The sequence below is a fragment of the Mauremys mutica genome, chromosome 6, assembly GCF_020497125.1.
Source record: "Mauremys mutica isolate MM-2020 ecotype Southern chromosome 6, ASM2049712v1, whole genome shotgun sequence".
Classification (NCBI taxonomy): Eukaryota; Metazoa; Chordata; order Testudines; family Geoemydidae; genus Mauremys; species Mauremys mutica.
In genome coordinates this window covers 101,856,291-101,872,650 of record NC_059077.1, presented here as the reverse complement: position 1 = coordinate 101,872,650, position 16,360 = coordinate 101,856,291, and the positions used below count along the sequence as shown (strand labels likewise).

At 41.5% G+C, this 16,360-nt stretch overlaps 1 protein-coding gene across 5 annotated transcripts in view; it reads left to right on the top strand.

Moving 5' to 3' along the window:
• CCDC171 (coiled-coil domain containing 171) overlaps positions 1 to 16,360 on the top strand; it is a 204,713-nt gene that overhangs the window by 153,480 nt on the left and 34,873 nt on the right. The gene's annotated exons all lie outside the window — the stretch shown is intronic.

The following is a 16,360-nucleotide window of genomic DNA, read 5'->3' as shown; positions in this document are numbered from 1 at the left end:
AAATTCATTCACAGTAAAAAAGGCTAGTGGTGAAAGAAGGTCCGTGCTATTTCTTCTCACCTCTGTTTGCTGAAAGGCAGATTTTCCTTGTCTCCTGTCTTCCCCTTCTTGCTGCCTGAGGATCCTGTTATAATTTACATGTAAACTGAGGTAAACACACATTCCTTTGTTTGAGACCTCGTTGACTAGTTCTGCCCAATTGGGGCTACTTGGGTTTGAACATGTGCCACCAACATCATTCGAGAGGGAAGTCATAATTTTACATATAATGTTGCTACATACATTCAACCATGGTATTATTGACCAGCATGGTATTCGTTTTAAAATGATACCTTACAAGGCATATTTTGTACAAAGATTATTACAATAATGTGTAGGGTATGAATACTCTTTAAATATAGTAATCCCTGCAAGTCCAGTTTTCAGAATGGAGAGAGGTAAACAGTGGTGTCCCCTAGGAGTCTGTACTGGGACCAGTCCTATTCAACATATTCATAAATGATCTGGAAACAGTGAGGTGGCAAAATTTACAGATGATACAAAACTACTCAAGATAGTTAAATCCCAAGCAGACTGCGAAGAGCTACAAAAGGATCTCACAAAACTGGGTGACTGGGCAACAAAATGGCAGATGAAATTCAGTGTTGATAAATGCAAAGTAATACACTTTGGAAAACATAATCACAACTATCTATAAAATGATGGGGTCTAAATTAGCTTTTACCACTCAAGAAAGAGATCTTGGAGTCATTGTGGATAGATTTCTGAAAACATCCACTCAATGTGCAGCTGCAGTCAAAAAAGCAAACAGAATGTTGGGCATCATTAAGAAAGGGATATATCATATTGCCTCTATATAAATCAGAAAAGATCATATTGCCTCTGTATAAATCCTTGATACGCCCACGTCTTGAATACTGCATGCAGATGTGGTCGCCCCATCTCTAAAAAGATCTATTGGAATTGGAAAAAGTTCAGAAAAGGGGAACAAAATTGATTAGGGGTATGGAACAGCTTCTATATGAGGAGAGATTAATAGGACTGGGACTTTTCAGCTTGGAAAAGAGATGATTAAGGTGGGATATGATAGAGGTCTATAAAATTACTGGTGTGAAGAAAGTAAATAAAGAAGTGTTATTTACTCCTCATAACACACAAACTGGGGTCACCAAATGAAATTAATAGGCAGCGGGTTTAAAACAAAAGGAAGTATTTTTTTCACACAATGCATAGTCAACCTCTGGAACTCCTTGTGAGAGGATGTTGTGAAGGCCAAGACTATAACAGGACTCAAAAAGGAAATAGATACGTTCATGGAGGATAGGTCCATCAGTGGATATTAGCCAGGATGGGCAGGGATGGTGTACCTAGTCTCTGTTTGCCAGAAGCTGGGCGACAGGGGATGGATCACTTGATGATTACCTGTTCTGTTCATTCCCTCTGGGGCACCTGGCATTGGCCACTTTCAGAAGATTGGATATTGGGCTAGATGGACCTTTATTCTGACCCAGTATGCCTGTTCTTAAGTTGTTATAGCTGGTTGTGTAGTTACATACTTCTGAAATGTTCTGACCTGAGTAGAAAGTAAAGGTGGTTCTTTGAGTGTTGGTTTCTGTGTGTTTTCCACACATAGGTACGCATGTGCTCCATGCACCTGAGACTGGAGATTTCTAGCAAATAGTGTCCATTGGTCTGTAGCTGCACATTTGCCCTCCTTGTGCTCTGAATGGAGGATGCAGACGGTGTCACAGACCAATGTCTCTCCAATTCCTTCATATTGATGTATGGCCTGAGTCAGAATCTTCTCTGTCCATAGCTACCTCCATGTTTCTTCTTCTTCAGAACCTGGAAATATAATTGTTCATAGTTTTTAGTGTGGTTAATTAAAATTTTAGTGTCATAATATAATAAGTATAGCTTAATTTCTCTCCATCTTGAGGAGCCTCTCCCCAAAGTTTATACCCAGATTCCCAGGGTTTAAGAACTCTATCTCTTGCCTCTGCTTTTTATCCATGAGTGAAGAAAATCAGTGCTACTTTGATTGCCTTGGAGAGGCTCACATATCTGCTAAGTACAGCATCTGCCGTTCCTTCCCTCCTTGAACCCATGAGGGACAAGAGCTCCCATTGAGGAAATGTCTCTTAGCCTTCTCAGATCTAGGCCAGGGAGACCCCCTGTACATCAGCCTCAGGCAATGAGCAGCACTCCTCTGAGAATGAGCTCAGGAGCTGAGGCCAGAGCTTCTAAGGCCAAGGAATCATTAACTAAGGCTTTTCATGAGAATAAGCGGCACTCTCACAAATGCAAGGACAGATCTCTCCTTCCACGTCTGCCTTTAAAAAAGGGATCCCTCCCTGATTCCATCCAAGTCAGGTGAGTCCTCATGCATGGATCCTAAGTATTTAGGTCTGCTACCTGAACATGAGAGTAAGGCACAAAGGAGAAAGAATCCACCAGTACCTACTAAGGCTCTGGTTCACAAGCCAAAGGATCAGCACCCACTGATGCCACATAAGAACTGCAGGCTAGTCTCTTCTACGGTATGGAACCACCCCCAGAAGGATCCACCATAACCACGGATGTGCCGGATCCATGGGTCCAGACCACTGGAACACCTCACACTCTGGGATGAACTGAAACCTATACCACCTCCCTAGAGGATATCATCAGCCATCCCTACCCTCAATGTCCTCTCCTTTCACGACCAGCCCTCCTGAGGGACATAAAATAGGGTTGGAAGAGACCTCAGGAGGCATCTGGTCCAATCCCCTGCTCAAAGCAGGACCAACACCAACTAAATCATCCCAGCCAGGGCTTTGTCAAGCCGGGCCTTAAAAACCTCTAAGGATGGAGATTCCACCACCTCCCTAGGTTAGAGGTTAGATAGGTTAGAGGACCTCACTGTCCACGGTAGCCCTTGAGTGTAGACTTGCCATAACTGGTCAGGGAATATGTGTAGTATCTTTTGGAAGGAACTCGTTTTATCAGTTCTTTCCCCTGCCCTAGCTTGAGTGTACTGTAATCTTTTTCCTATTGTTTGATATTGCTGTATGCAGCATATAATACCATTTTGTGGATGAGTCCATTCAGGAGATTAGATATTATGCTACTGAGAGCCATATGAGTACCTAAATAAATGGATAGACTCATGAATAACACAGTATAAAGTGAAAGGTCAGAGAAGTTGAAGCTCTGGTGTCTGTTTTGTGGTGCTGGTTCTTTTAATTTCAAAACAAAGCAAAAAAAGTAGAAGAATGTTGAGAGAGTGAATCTGTTGAATAGCAGAGAAAAAATGTACTGGGCTTTATCATACTGTGATTGAAGTCTGAGGGTATGTCTACACTACCAGAGAAGTTCGATTCTACTTAAATCGAATTTGTGGAACCGATATTACAAAGTCGAACTTGTGTATCCACACTAAGGACAGTAATTCGACTTTGAGTCCACACTAACGGGGCAAGCGTCGACATTGGAAGCGGTGCTCTATGGGCAGCTATCCCACAGTCCCCGCAGTCCCCGCTGCCCATTGGAATTCTGGGTTGAGCCCCCAATGCCTGCTAGGGGAAAAATGTGTCGAGGGTGGTTTTGGGTAACTGTCGTCATTCAACCGTCACTTCCGCCCTCCCTCCCTGAAAGTGCCGGCGGGCAATCAGTTTGCGCACTTTTCTGGTGAGTGACAGCGCGGACGCCACAGCACTGCGAGCATGGAGCCTGCTGCGATCATCGCTGCACTTATGGCCGTTGTCAACTCCTTGCACCTTATCGTCCACCTTTTTCACAGGCAGATGCTGAGAAATCGGGCGAGGAGGCTCCGGCAGCGCGGTGAGGACATGAAGTGTGAGAGTGGCACAGACCTCTCACAGAGCACGGGACCCCACGCCGTGGACATCATGGTGGCAATGGGTCATGTTCATGCTGTGGAACGGCGATTCTGGGCCCGGGAAACAAGCACGGACTGGTGGGACCGCATAGTGCTGCAGGTCTGGGATGAATCACAGTGGCTGCGAAACTTCAGGATGTGTAAGGGAACTTTCCTTGAACTGTGTGAGTTGCTGTCCCCTGCCCTGAAGCGCCAGGACACCCGGATGCGAGCAGCCCTGACTGTGCAGAAGTGAGTGGCCATAGCCCTCTGGAAACTTGCAACGCCAGACAGCTACCGGTCAGTAGCGAACCACTTTGGCGTGGGCAAATCTACCGTGGGGGTTGCTGTGATGCAAGTAGCCAACGCAATCGTCGAGCTACTGCTCTCAAAGGTAGTGACCCTGGGAAACTGCAGTGGGGCTCTGTCCTCCTGCCTCCGGTCCTGCAGAACATCCACAAGGCGCCGGAGCGTGTCCGTTTGCTCCCTCAGTAGTCCAAGCAGCGTTTGAGTCGCCTGCTGGTCTTCCTGCCGCCACCTGTCCTCCCGTTCGCTGTGTGAGCGCTGGTACTGCGACATGTTCTCCCTCCACTGGGTCTGCTGGGCCGCCTCGGCTCGGGAGCAGCCCATAAGTTCTGAGAACATCTCGTCCTGTGTCCTTTTCTTTCGTCGCCTAATCTGCGCCAGCCTCCGTGAGGGGGATGCCGGGGTAGGTCGGGAGACAGTCGCAGCTGTGTGATGGGGAAAAGGGAGTGAATTCCTTACAAAGATACATTTTTGCGAACAATGAACATAGTCTAGTCTGTCTCTGTGAACAAGACCATGCACAGCACCTCTCTCATGCGCACTCAGGACAAGTTCGAATTTTCGGCCTTCGCATTCAGTGCCTGGGGTCTTGCAGTGGAGATCAGACAAGCGGGGCAGGACAGCAGAATTCGTGTAGCAGGCAGACATGGTAAGCCGTAAACTTTTGGCTGCTTAAAACTTAATTTATAGCAGTGCCCTCCTTTCACGGTCAAAGCAATGCTTCTAGCGTTGGCCAGTTCCTGCTGCCGGCAATCGGGAAAGCATGAACTCTGACCCTGTCCCACCCCCTCACGGCTGTCCCCGGGAAAGATCCCTGTATGCTGCCCCTGTCCTGCCTCCACCGCGTGGCTGTAAACCGCAGGTTACAGTTATGTAAAGGAACAGGCAAGCAGTCCCAATACTAACATTCCCCTAATTCAAAGCAGGCCACCATGAGCGAAATCACCCTGATGAGGATCAGTGATGCAGAGAAAGACCGCATGCTGCGTGAAAGCCAGCAAAAACCAGGGCCCTATGCCGCCATGCTCTGCGAGGCAATGATACCAGAGTACCTGAGGATAGCCTGGCGCGGAAAAGTGTGCTACCACGGAGGACGCAATAAGGCCGCTCTCCCCAGGAACCTCGTGCGGAGGCTTTTCGATTACCTCCAGGAGAGCTTTGTGGAGATCTCCCAAGAGAATTTCTGTTCTATCTCCGTTCATATTGACCTTCTTTTCAGATAGTTAATATTCCTGTTCTGTTAAAAATAAATGTTTACATGTTTAAAGCACTTACCGAGTGATCCTTCCCCTGATTCAGGGTCCGGGTTAACGGCTGGGGAGGGTTTGTAGGGGATCTCCGTGAGGGTGATGAAGAGATCCTGGCTGTCGGGGAAATCAGAGTTGTAAGTGCTGTCGACTGCCTCGTCCTCCTCATCTCCTTCCTCATCTTCCCCGTCCACGAACATCTCCGAGGAACCATCCGTCGACACTATCCCATCGTCAGAGTCCATGGTCAGTGGTGGGGTAGTGGTGGCAGCCGCACCTAGAATGGAATGTAGTGCCTCGTAGAAGCGGCATGTCTGGGGCTGGGATCCGGAGCGTCCATTTGCTGCTTTGGTCTTCTGGTAGCCTTGTCTCAGGTCCTTGATTTTCACGCGGCACTGCGTTGCATCCCGGCTGTATACTCTCTCTGCCATGGCTTTGGAGATCTTCTCGTAGATCTTCGCAATCCGTTTTTTGGAGCGCAGCTCCGAAAGCACAGACTCATCGCCCCACACAGCGATCAGATCCAAGACTTCCCGATCAGTCCATGCTGGGGCCCTCTTTCTATTCTGAGATTGCATGGACACCTCTGCTGGAGAGCTCTGCATCGCTGCCAGTGCTGCTGAGCTCGCCACGATGTCCAAACAGGAAATGAGATTCAAACTGGCCAGACAGGAAAAGGAATTCAAATTTTCCCGGGGCTTTTCCTGTGTGGCTGGTCAGAGCATCCGAGCTCGGACTGCTGTCCAGAGCGTCAACTGAGTGGTGCACTGTGGGATAGCTCCCGGAGCTATTAGCGTCGAATTCCATCCACACCTACCCTAATTCGACATGGCCATGTCGAATTTAGCGCTACTCCCCTCGTCGGGGAGGAGTACAGAAATCGAACTAAAGAGACCTGTATGTCGAACTAAATAGCTTCGTTGTGTGGACGGGTGCATGGTTAATTTGATTTAATGCTGCTAAATTCGATATAACCTCCTAGTGTAGACCAGGCCTGAGAGTGTTCCCAGTGACTTCATTAGGAGCAGGAGCAAGTCCTATTCAATTTTTAGCTACATGATTAGTAGTCAACTTAAAAAGTCTATCCAAATCTTGACTCTTTTTTTTGTTTTTCATTTAACAGCCTACTATTTCATCATTATAAACCAACCTCATTTATCTTTGCTTATCGTTATTGATAATTTGAAAGTAATGAGCATGTAAGCAGTTTTACACTATATTACTGCTAAGATTTTGTAACAGAATTGATGGGATTTTTGGTCAAAGGCAGCATTTGATGGGCTGTTTAGGTAAAGGCCTGGAAAAGGAAGGGTTATCTACAACTTGAGCGAGTTTATTATGGCTTAGTGATTTGCTGATTGATTTAGTTTGCTGTCAGTTAAGGCTCTCTTAATGTCAGTTTTCTTTGCATAATGCCTTGAAATAAAGACTGATGAAGTTTCTCAGATTGATGCCGCTTACATAAACTGACCCCGATTTGCCCTGTTCTGCATGACAATTTAAGTGACAGCAGTTAGAGGAAATATAGCAATGAATATGCAACTTAAGGATTAAGGAAAACTCAAGTAAACCTTTCAGAATGTAAAACTAGGCATAAAAGCTAGAAGCTGTTCTGTTAATTCCACAGTTGTCTTGTGTTTAAGAAATAGGCTGATGTTGTGTCCCAAGTGGCGTACTGATGAAGTGAAATTGAAGGAGAAAAGTTTAGGAAGGATTAAAAATTAAATGATATATTTTTGAGTTATACTAAATTTTCTCTTATCTTTATCCTATTTGAAAGTGCAGTTCTAGAGTGTGTGTTTTGTAAATATGTGAATTTCAGATGCATGAAGTGTTACAATTTGAAATGCATCTGTTCTCTCTTTGTACTCCCGTATTGCATTTGTAACTTAAACTGTTGTCTTGGTTATTGGGTGTGACATACCGGGGTACAGTCCACACCAGTGGGGAGCTGTCACCTCTGCCCTGTAACCTGGGATGCTCTGTAATGCCTTGCTGTTGTAGCCTCCAACCTGGACTGCTCACAACCAGCCACCAGCATTCAGGTCTCTTCCAGATGTGTTTTGTGTGTAACTGCAGCCTGCCATTTACACCCTGGCTCTCACTAGCCTTGCTTATACTGCAGGGTGATCCCAACACACTCCAGATTTCCCCCCAGAAATGTTTCCTGTATTGCACAGCCATTTCCTGGACTGTCCAAATATATTAAGACCATTATTCCTTTAAGTGAATAATATACTAGTTTGTTATCCTAAGTAGTGTTGCCCAGCTACCTTAACTTAAACACACTGGATTAGATAAAACAAGTTTATTAACTACAGAGAGATTCTGAACGAGTACAAATAAGGCATAAAAGTTAGAGGTGGTTACAAGAAAAATAAATATAAAATGCTTTCTGGTACCTAACTTAACAAACTATATTAGAATCCAGCAAAGCTTCTCACCACATGCTTCTAACATCATTATTGATCAAACTCTTCAGGCCAGGACCTTCTCTGGCCCAGCAGAGTCCCACAGCTGTTTCCTTTGTCTTCTCAAGTGCAGCAAATGAGGTCAGCGAGGGGACAGAAAGCGGTGTTTGGGGGTGTTTGCCCCTCCTTTTTATAGTTTCAGTTCCTCACTGAAAATCATTTCCAGCTAAGAACCAAGAGACATGGGGTGTGGTGCAGGAAGGAGACCTTATGTTGTTTCTTTGCTAAGATGTTGATCTCTTTGTCCCTGCCTCCCATTCTTGCCAAACAATGGCCACTTGATATGACTGTTTACTGCTTAAATGTAAATCAAGGCACCAGGACTGGTGCCAGGCACCAGCGCAGGAAGCAGGTGCTTGGGGCGGCTAATGGAGAGGGGCGGCACGTACAGCTCTTTGGTGGCAATTCAGCGGCAGGTCCCTCAGTCTGTGTTGGAGGGAACAACCTGCTGCCGAAGTGCCGCTGATCACGGCTTTTTTATGGCGGCAAAAACTCTGGAGCCAGCCTTGCAAGGCACACAGATTACTTTGTTTAGGACAGACCTGCTGATTTCTGCCTGAGCAGGGCTGTGGGTTTGGAACACGTGTTGTTAACATCATACAGGGGAATCTTATAACTTCACATATAATGTTGCTACCTATATTTCACCATAACAATACTGACCTGCAAGTTATGAGTTTTAAAATGATACCTCGCAAGGCATACCTTGTACAAAGATATTACAATAGTGTATAGGGTGTAACCACAGGACTGCATGCGTATGTTTAACCTTGCTTATTGGGTTACCAAATTGATTAAAGGATAGTGGAACATGCTGCTAAAGAGTTACAATAGTCAAGTCCAAACACTGTTTACTGGACTGAAAACAGCATCAGTTTTTAGGGTTCAAAATTTCCATTGCTTTTCAGGGCAAGTATATTTTGAGTGGGGCAGGGGCACTTACTTTTGAAAAGTATGGGTGTGGTACCTGAGTTTGTGATATTAACAGAGAAAGGCAAGGGTGAAAGTCAAAGGAGAAACCACCAAGATTGGAAAGGAGGTGGGAAGGGGGAGAGAAGAAGCATCTAATAGATGGGTAGATGAATTGAATAATTTTGTGAGTCTGAATGATTAGGGATGCATATCAAATATCAAGTTGGCCTGTGGATGGGTGCAACTTTCATAGGTTCAGATAAACATTCAATCCAAACCTCCCTCCTTTTTTTGCCCTGGGAAACTGACAAACCCCTTCTCAAAGTAGAAAAATGTTTAAGAACGTTTTTCAAAAACTCTCTCAAGACATAGGTGACCTGTCCACACTAGGTAGATGCTGCCAGAACAAAAACATTGACTAGAACCCTTTTTAAAACTGGTTGTCTAAAACAATTTCAGAGTAGTGTCAGTTTCCCAGTGAGAAATTTTTCTGCTTGAGACATATAATGTATGTTAGACAGTGCAACAGAATGAAAACTGTTCATACAATTCCATTAAAAATATATTTAATATATTGAGGTTGCATGATTAAGCATTCAAAGCACTTAATTCTGGCCCATTCATTGTATGCATATGCTTTATGGTAGGCTCTTTACCTATGAGGTCACATTCTGTAATCTCTAGTAAATACAATATCATCTTTTTTTCCTACATTAGATACACATGTAACACTTTGTACCTTTTTTCTTATCTGTTTACACAAACTGCTTTGTCAAAATAATCCTGATTAAACTTGAATTAGAGTTTTATATAAGCTCTCTGTGGTATTTATGTAAATAATTTTGTCAGCCCCTTATTCTTGTAATTTTTTTCAGCCATCAGCACAGTTTTTCTTTGGCACTGCAGTCGGAGTTGGATCAGGCTCTAAACTACTAAGCTAATGTACCTGTGCGCACATACATTTTGCTGTATTTCTTAGGTGTACGTCACTTAACCATGAAGCTGACTTAACAGCAAAGTAACATACTCCCAGTACCTTTAGGCTCTTACGGAGTCTTGCTGCTCCTTCCCCCACAATATCTTGGAAATCTAATATTAATTTCCCCATTTTGCTCCCTTCTGATCATTCCAAAACGTAGTCTCTAAAATTGTCTTCCTTGGCAGTTCATCAGGCAATATCATTCCCTTTTCAAGTCACTTCATTAGCTTTCCCTTCCCCACCATATCAAGTTTAATCAGCTCATCTGCCCCTTAAAAGCCCAGCCTAAATATCTAAATCTCTGTAGTTTCTTGTTGTTCCCTCAGTGGTGTTAGTCTTGGTGTCTCTTGTCATTTTCTCCTCCCACTCCATCTTCATGCCCTCTTCATGATGCTCTCCGATTCATGGAATGACTTTCCAATACTGTGCCCTTCTTTTGCTGACACACAAGCCTTCCAAAGACTCCCTTTCTCCATGAGACCCACAAATACTAACCCACAGTAAAATGACCAATATTGCTTAAGAGGAAAAGAGAAAGAAAATGGGAGAGAGGAGGAAGGGAATAGTTTTAACATCTTCCTCTGTGTCTGTTGCTTAAACTGTAAGCTGTCTGGGGCAATGACTGCCTTTATTTTTCATCTTGTACACTACCACGCATAAATAATGAAAATAATATTCCAAGCATCAGCAAGATCCTCCTCCTTAAATGGTAGCTTGCTTCAATAATTAGAAGAAAGTTTGGAGTCCCCAGAGCCTGAATTTATCAACAAACTCCCCCCTAATGGTCTTAATTTATAAATTATTTTCTATAGGATCAATAATTATTCTTTATAATAATTTCCATGACTATTGTTTTATGTCCATTTGCTGTGGTTTCCAGAAGAAGCACTTTCCCTTCAGTCTCTGTCAATTTCAATGCTCTCTTTTCAGTTTTCTTGTAGGAAGTCATGTCATTACCTCTGACAGAGAATATAGCCTTTTATTTCAAGCTTCCTTCCCTTGGGCTATCCTCCGAGACCTTTGGGGGAACATAATTATTATCGGAACAAAGGGGATAGAGTTAGGCCCCAAGTGTGGCCCTGAGTCAGCTTTGGTTGAAAAAAGTTGTAACAGGACTGGTTTGATTTTTGGCACGTTTAAATTGTACGTGCCACGGTTGAATGGAGCCCAACAAAAAGTTTACTGTTGAAACAAGATACCAGGAGAACAGATCATTAAAAAAGTGCCAAACAGCTGCAAAAGTGCAATTTTGCTGAATGTTGTCTCCCATGAGGCCTTTTCTGATGCCTGAGAAGCTGCTATGTTTACATCCTCTACTGATGTTGCCACTAGACATTTTGGGCGATGGGACAAGGCAGCCAGAGTGAATTTTCAAATGCTAAAATGAGGGGGGAAATTAATCCCTCTACCCACAAAAACAGCCTCCACAGGCTTCTAATAAATATCATAAAATCACTCGGGGTTGGCCTTCTCAAAGCCAAAATTAATTGGTATATGTTTGTTTTTGTGAACCTGTTAAACTAATCTTATTTATGTAATATTAGGGCCAGACATAAACTAGGGTTGCAGTAATAAAAGGCATACTGTACGTTATCCATTAAACACACAGAACTCCAATCTTTTGAGTTTTATTTCCACACGTCAGCCAAACTTCACACTATACATAAAATTTGTAGTCTCTTCAGATTTTTATCTAAGTGCTTTGTTATACTAAAGTTAGGCTCTCATTTTTCTGCAGTCCATTTATTATTCTTTCTTTTGTTCTTTTTATCTCTTTCTATATATTGCCCCTAGGTACATTTTACTACCTACTAATATTCTTTCTAGTTCAGGATTTTCTGAAGGGGGAAAACCTAACAGGGGAATGTTAATTTTGATTTTTCTTTTTTTCATACTTTAAAAATAAAGGTGCAATATGTGAAGTACTTGGTTCTTGATTTTTTTGACTGCTGTATTATACGGTACACATTTGAGGCTTATGCTGCCTGTCTGGTCTGTTTATGACACATTCTTTGATTTGCATTAGCTCATAATAGGTTGCCTATGGTTATTTATTTCCTTTCTTTTCCTTTCTTCTAAATAGGAGATAAAATCATTTCTAGGTATGTAATTGCTGTACACTCAGCTGGTGTAAATGAAATGGAAGTCAGTAGCACTACATTGATTTACAGGCTGAGGATCTGGTCCTTAATGCAATTTGTTTTACATTTGGTATTTATTGGCAGCTATGAAGGCATTAGATAATATTTTAATCTTTTGTTATCTGCAAATCAAAACACAGAAAGTACAATTGCAGAAAAAAATAAAGTTCTTATTGGATTGTATTTACTCTCACTAGGTTACATTAACCTAATAATCGGGAAAGGGGTATCTCACTGACAGAGTATTTCCACATGGAATAAATAACTGATTTTCCTTTCCTCATGAAGTATAATAAATACATTAGTACTTTGACAAGAAATCATTTAATAATTTGTGCACTCTGATCTATGTGTTTCCTAAAATATTTTTCCACCAAAGTTTTCAACTTGGTAATACTTTGAGTGACCTTTGATCTAGTTAATTAAATTTAAAGGATATGCGTTAGCCCTCATTTTGTACTTTAATCTTCATGTCTCTTGACCATTGCTGCATAATTTATCAGTGCCAGCTAACAGAATGCCATATTTTACTATACTTTATAAAAAAAATCCCCAAAGATTAGTCTTCTAGCTGACAAATTTCTAGCCAATATAATGAAAAAGATATTTACAAGCATAATGTTGCACTGTACATCTTAGAATTGCTGTTTCTGAATAACAGTGAGCACATAGAGATGATCAGTCAGTCATATCACTGAAGGGAGGGAATATATCTATAATTTCTGCATGTGCTGTAGAAAGGGGCCTTCCGTGAAAACTCTTGTTCTATTCTAAGGTTGATTGGAGGGGGACAATATGATGATTTTAAAATTGCACTTTTGCTCCATAGTTCATTGTGTTGTTAAAAAAAAAAATCATATAAGGCTTGAAGTAGTTTGCCTCACTGGCAATTTGTCAGAGTAAGATGCTCAACTTCATAGATCTATAGCCCAAACCATAACTATTTGTGAGAAACTCTGTAGTACAAATAGGCCATCCTCAAACTTAGTAGTGTTTGAGCAGGGTTCAGCTTACCTATTAGGTTAAATAGATTTTTCTTGTTCTTGTTTTTCCAGTGTTTTATTATGTTTTTGACTAATCCTTACCTTGATCTGTTTTAATTTAAAACAGAGAGTGTCACCTTTCAATGTCCATTTTAACCAAAATTAGGAAAGTGGAAGGATAAGTACTATCTTATCTATCTCCCCACTCCATTGTTATAGTAACTGAGTGCATCACAGACATTAACACATTTATTCTCACAATGCCCCCTTTTACTGATTGGGAATAGACGCAAAAAGAAATTAAGAATAACATATTCAAAGGTACCTAAGTCCCATTTTCAAAAGTAATTTAGGGCCAGGTGTTTAAAAGTATTTAGGCATCTAAAGATGCAGATAGGCACCTTGTGGACTTTTCAAAATACCTCTGAACCTAACTCCCTTTGCAATCAATGGGAGTTAGGCACCTAGACACTTTGGAAAATCCCACTAGCCATACACCTGCATCTTTAAGCCTCTAAAAATCTGGCCTTTAGGCTCTTAAATTTCATTGAACATCACATTTTAAAATGGGATTTAAGTTCTTCTTAACATTTACCCCAGTCCATCACCTTAACTGCAAGACCTTTCTCCATGCTACTCTCTTCAGTACCCTTTTTGTGTCATTAGTTGCAGCCAGTTTAGCATGTTGCTTTTCCATTTTCATGAAGCTGACAGGTCTTGAGCAGTAGTGTTGGAACATGGGTATGTTCTCACGGTGATAACTCCTTTTGGCATTATAATATGCTTCTGCCATGTCAATAGCACTATAAGATATATGTTTTTAAAAAAATAACTACATCTCCTATGAAATGGAGGCATAGAGAAGGGAAAAGGAAGGGGACTCTGACTACTTACTCTGAACTAACCAAAAAAAGGAATTCATTACCATTTGTGCTCTAAAACTGGCAGTATTATGCAAGTTTCAGCCTTTCTTAACTCACATCCTATATTCCAGCTGGCTTTTTTAATGTTTAAAATTAATATTCTTCAGCCCTCAGAATTGCTGTGGCCTCTTTAGTTAAGTCTGCTGCCCCACTGACATTCCTACAATACTCGTCAGTCTGAAAGGGGTTTTAGCTTTTAAAGTGAATGTGTGAAAATATATGTGTGAGTTGCAAAAATTGCTTCCTATAATATTCAGGGATCACTATGACTGGCTTTTCTGAATGAAAATCAATGTTTAATATGTATTTTAAAAATCATTCTTACTTGTAATGAAAGATGATTTGTTACTTGTTTCAGATGTTCTATTCCCAGTTTGCATGTCACGCTATTACCAGTGTATTCAAAAAACAGAAGGGCTCACTAAAATGTGGTTCCCACAGACATGTCTGAATGTCAAATTTAGTGCTATAAAAATATATCCGGAAGGCTACAAAAGTATCTGTACTTGTCATTGTTGTATCTGTTTTTTAAAATCTGGCATGCTGGTGGAAGCGGGGGGCTGTGAAGCTCTGTTTCTGGAAGATACCTGATCTCCAATTCTGTTAACAACACTGTTGATCAATGAATAAACCTTATTTCTAGAGTGATTGCAGATGTTATATCTGTAGTATACAAATAAGGATAAAAACAAAAAATGTTAAATTCCAATAGAAACGAGTGAAATCACTGTTTGACCAACTTTAAAATGAGCAAATAGGAAAGATTTCTCCCTCCCCCACCAATGATTCAAATAAGGGATGCTTAGGTACTGTAGGAAGCAATGTTAGTGACTCTCCATGTGATTTTCTTTGTGTTGACTCAACAATAAATCAGTGTCTTGATTGATGCTAAGCACATTTTACTGCTGGGGGGTGCTGTCTTCCAGATTAGATTTACAACTGAAGTTCTGGATATTTGTTGTTGAAGATCTCCTGGTACCTTTTGGAGGCGTAGAGTGTGTTGACCTCCATGTCTTGTCTGATTTCAAATCTAGGTTGCCCTGTCAAAATTCCTCTGGGAGTTTAAACCTTCTTAAGGTTGCATAAATGCTTCCATTCCAGCTGCTTGTTTTGTTAATAACTTTGTGAAATTTCTGCCTTTCAATCGGGATGTTGTTTTTTTCCCCTGAAAGTTTGAGCATAAGAAGAGTTGAGAGGAAAATACACTATCCCTGTGATTTAAAAAATAAGTAAGTCTTTCCAACCTTTTAAAACTGAAACAACTGGGGTTGGAAAGTTCATGGTTGATAGGGAAATGGTGAAATGGGACGCACAGCACCTTTTCAGTAGGTGCTTCAATAACACCTTGATTCTACAACGTCCTATACATGGGCAGAGCCCTGTTTTCACTAATGGGACTGCATTGGCACAAAGGTGCACCTGCACATGCGAGCTAGCAGGATCAGGTCCTCAGCTCAAAGGGTGGGCAGCTAAGAAAAGTCAGGCTCCACATTTTAATTTTAGCTGTGACCTTAAATATGTACTTTAGGTATGCATGCTTGCAAGTCACATATTGGTGACTAAATAGTTACAGAAATGGAGTTTTATTTCGAAGAAAAGTCAGCAAATGCCAGAGTCCAAATTGCACCTGCAGCCTAAACCCTGTTCCCTTCTGTGTATTCATCTGTAAGTTACACAACAGCATACAATTTCTCAAATAATAGAATGGGGCAAGATTGTTTTCTCTACATCTTGAGATACACGTTTAGCATCTTGAAATATATTTTCAATTTGATATACTTAACCTTATTGTCATTATCGTAAAAGTTGAGAGTATAATATATTGAAGGACTCTATCTTAATACTTATATAGAAGGGGTCAGAGGTAAGATGAGCATGTAACCTCCGCTTTGATATTTCCTGATTTATGAGTGCTCAGTCACAGGCCCTGTTGCATCAAGGTACTTCAGCACATGCCTAACTTTAAGCCCATGAGCAATCTCATTGAGGTGAACATCATAGTGTTTTGTATGGAACATGCTAGTCTTTGTTTTGTTCTAAACCATTGTGTAATATTTTTTGTAAATGGCTGCCATATTCTACTCAAGACCAGATGCATTTGGTAGGTATCAACATAGGCAAGCCCTTACGCTGGCTTGGATATCTTTCCTGGAGTGGGGCCATAATGTGTAAAGCACTTTGGGATTCTTCTTACTGAGAAAAGCTACCATATATGTGATGTAAGTAATTTATTAGTAATATTTGGCCGTATTCACCCCTGGTGTAATACATTTGACTTCAGCCCTGTTACTTTAATTTTATTTTCACAAACAGTAGAAAATGTATAAAACAAAAACTTGAAAAGATCTTGGGAGTTTCCTTTAGTGCTAGTGAATTTATTTTAGCCTACAGATTTCATATTAACCTTAAAGCTGTTCTTACATTAGAAAACTCACTACAGGTCACTTCAGAAGAGAAAACTGTAACCTATAAAATGTGATTAACCTGTTGTAAAGAAGAGCAATAATCCCAACAGCGTTATACTATTTAGGGTAGATCT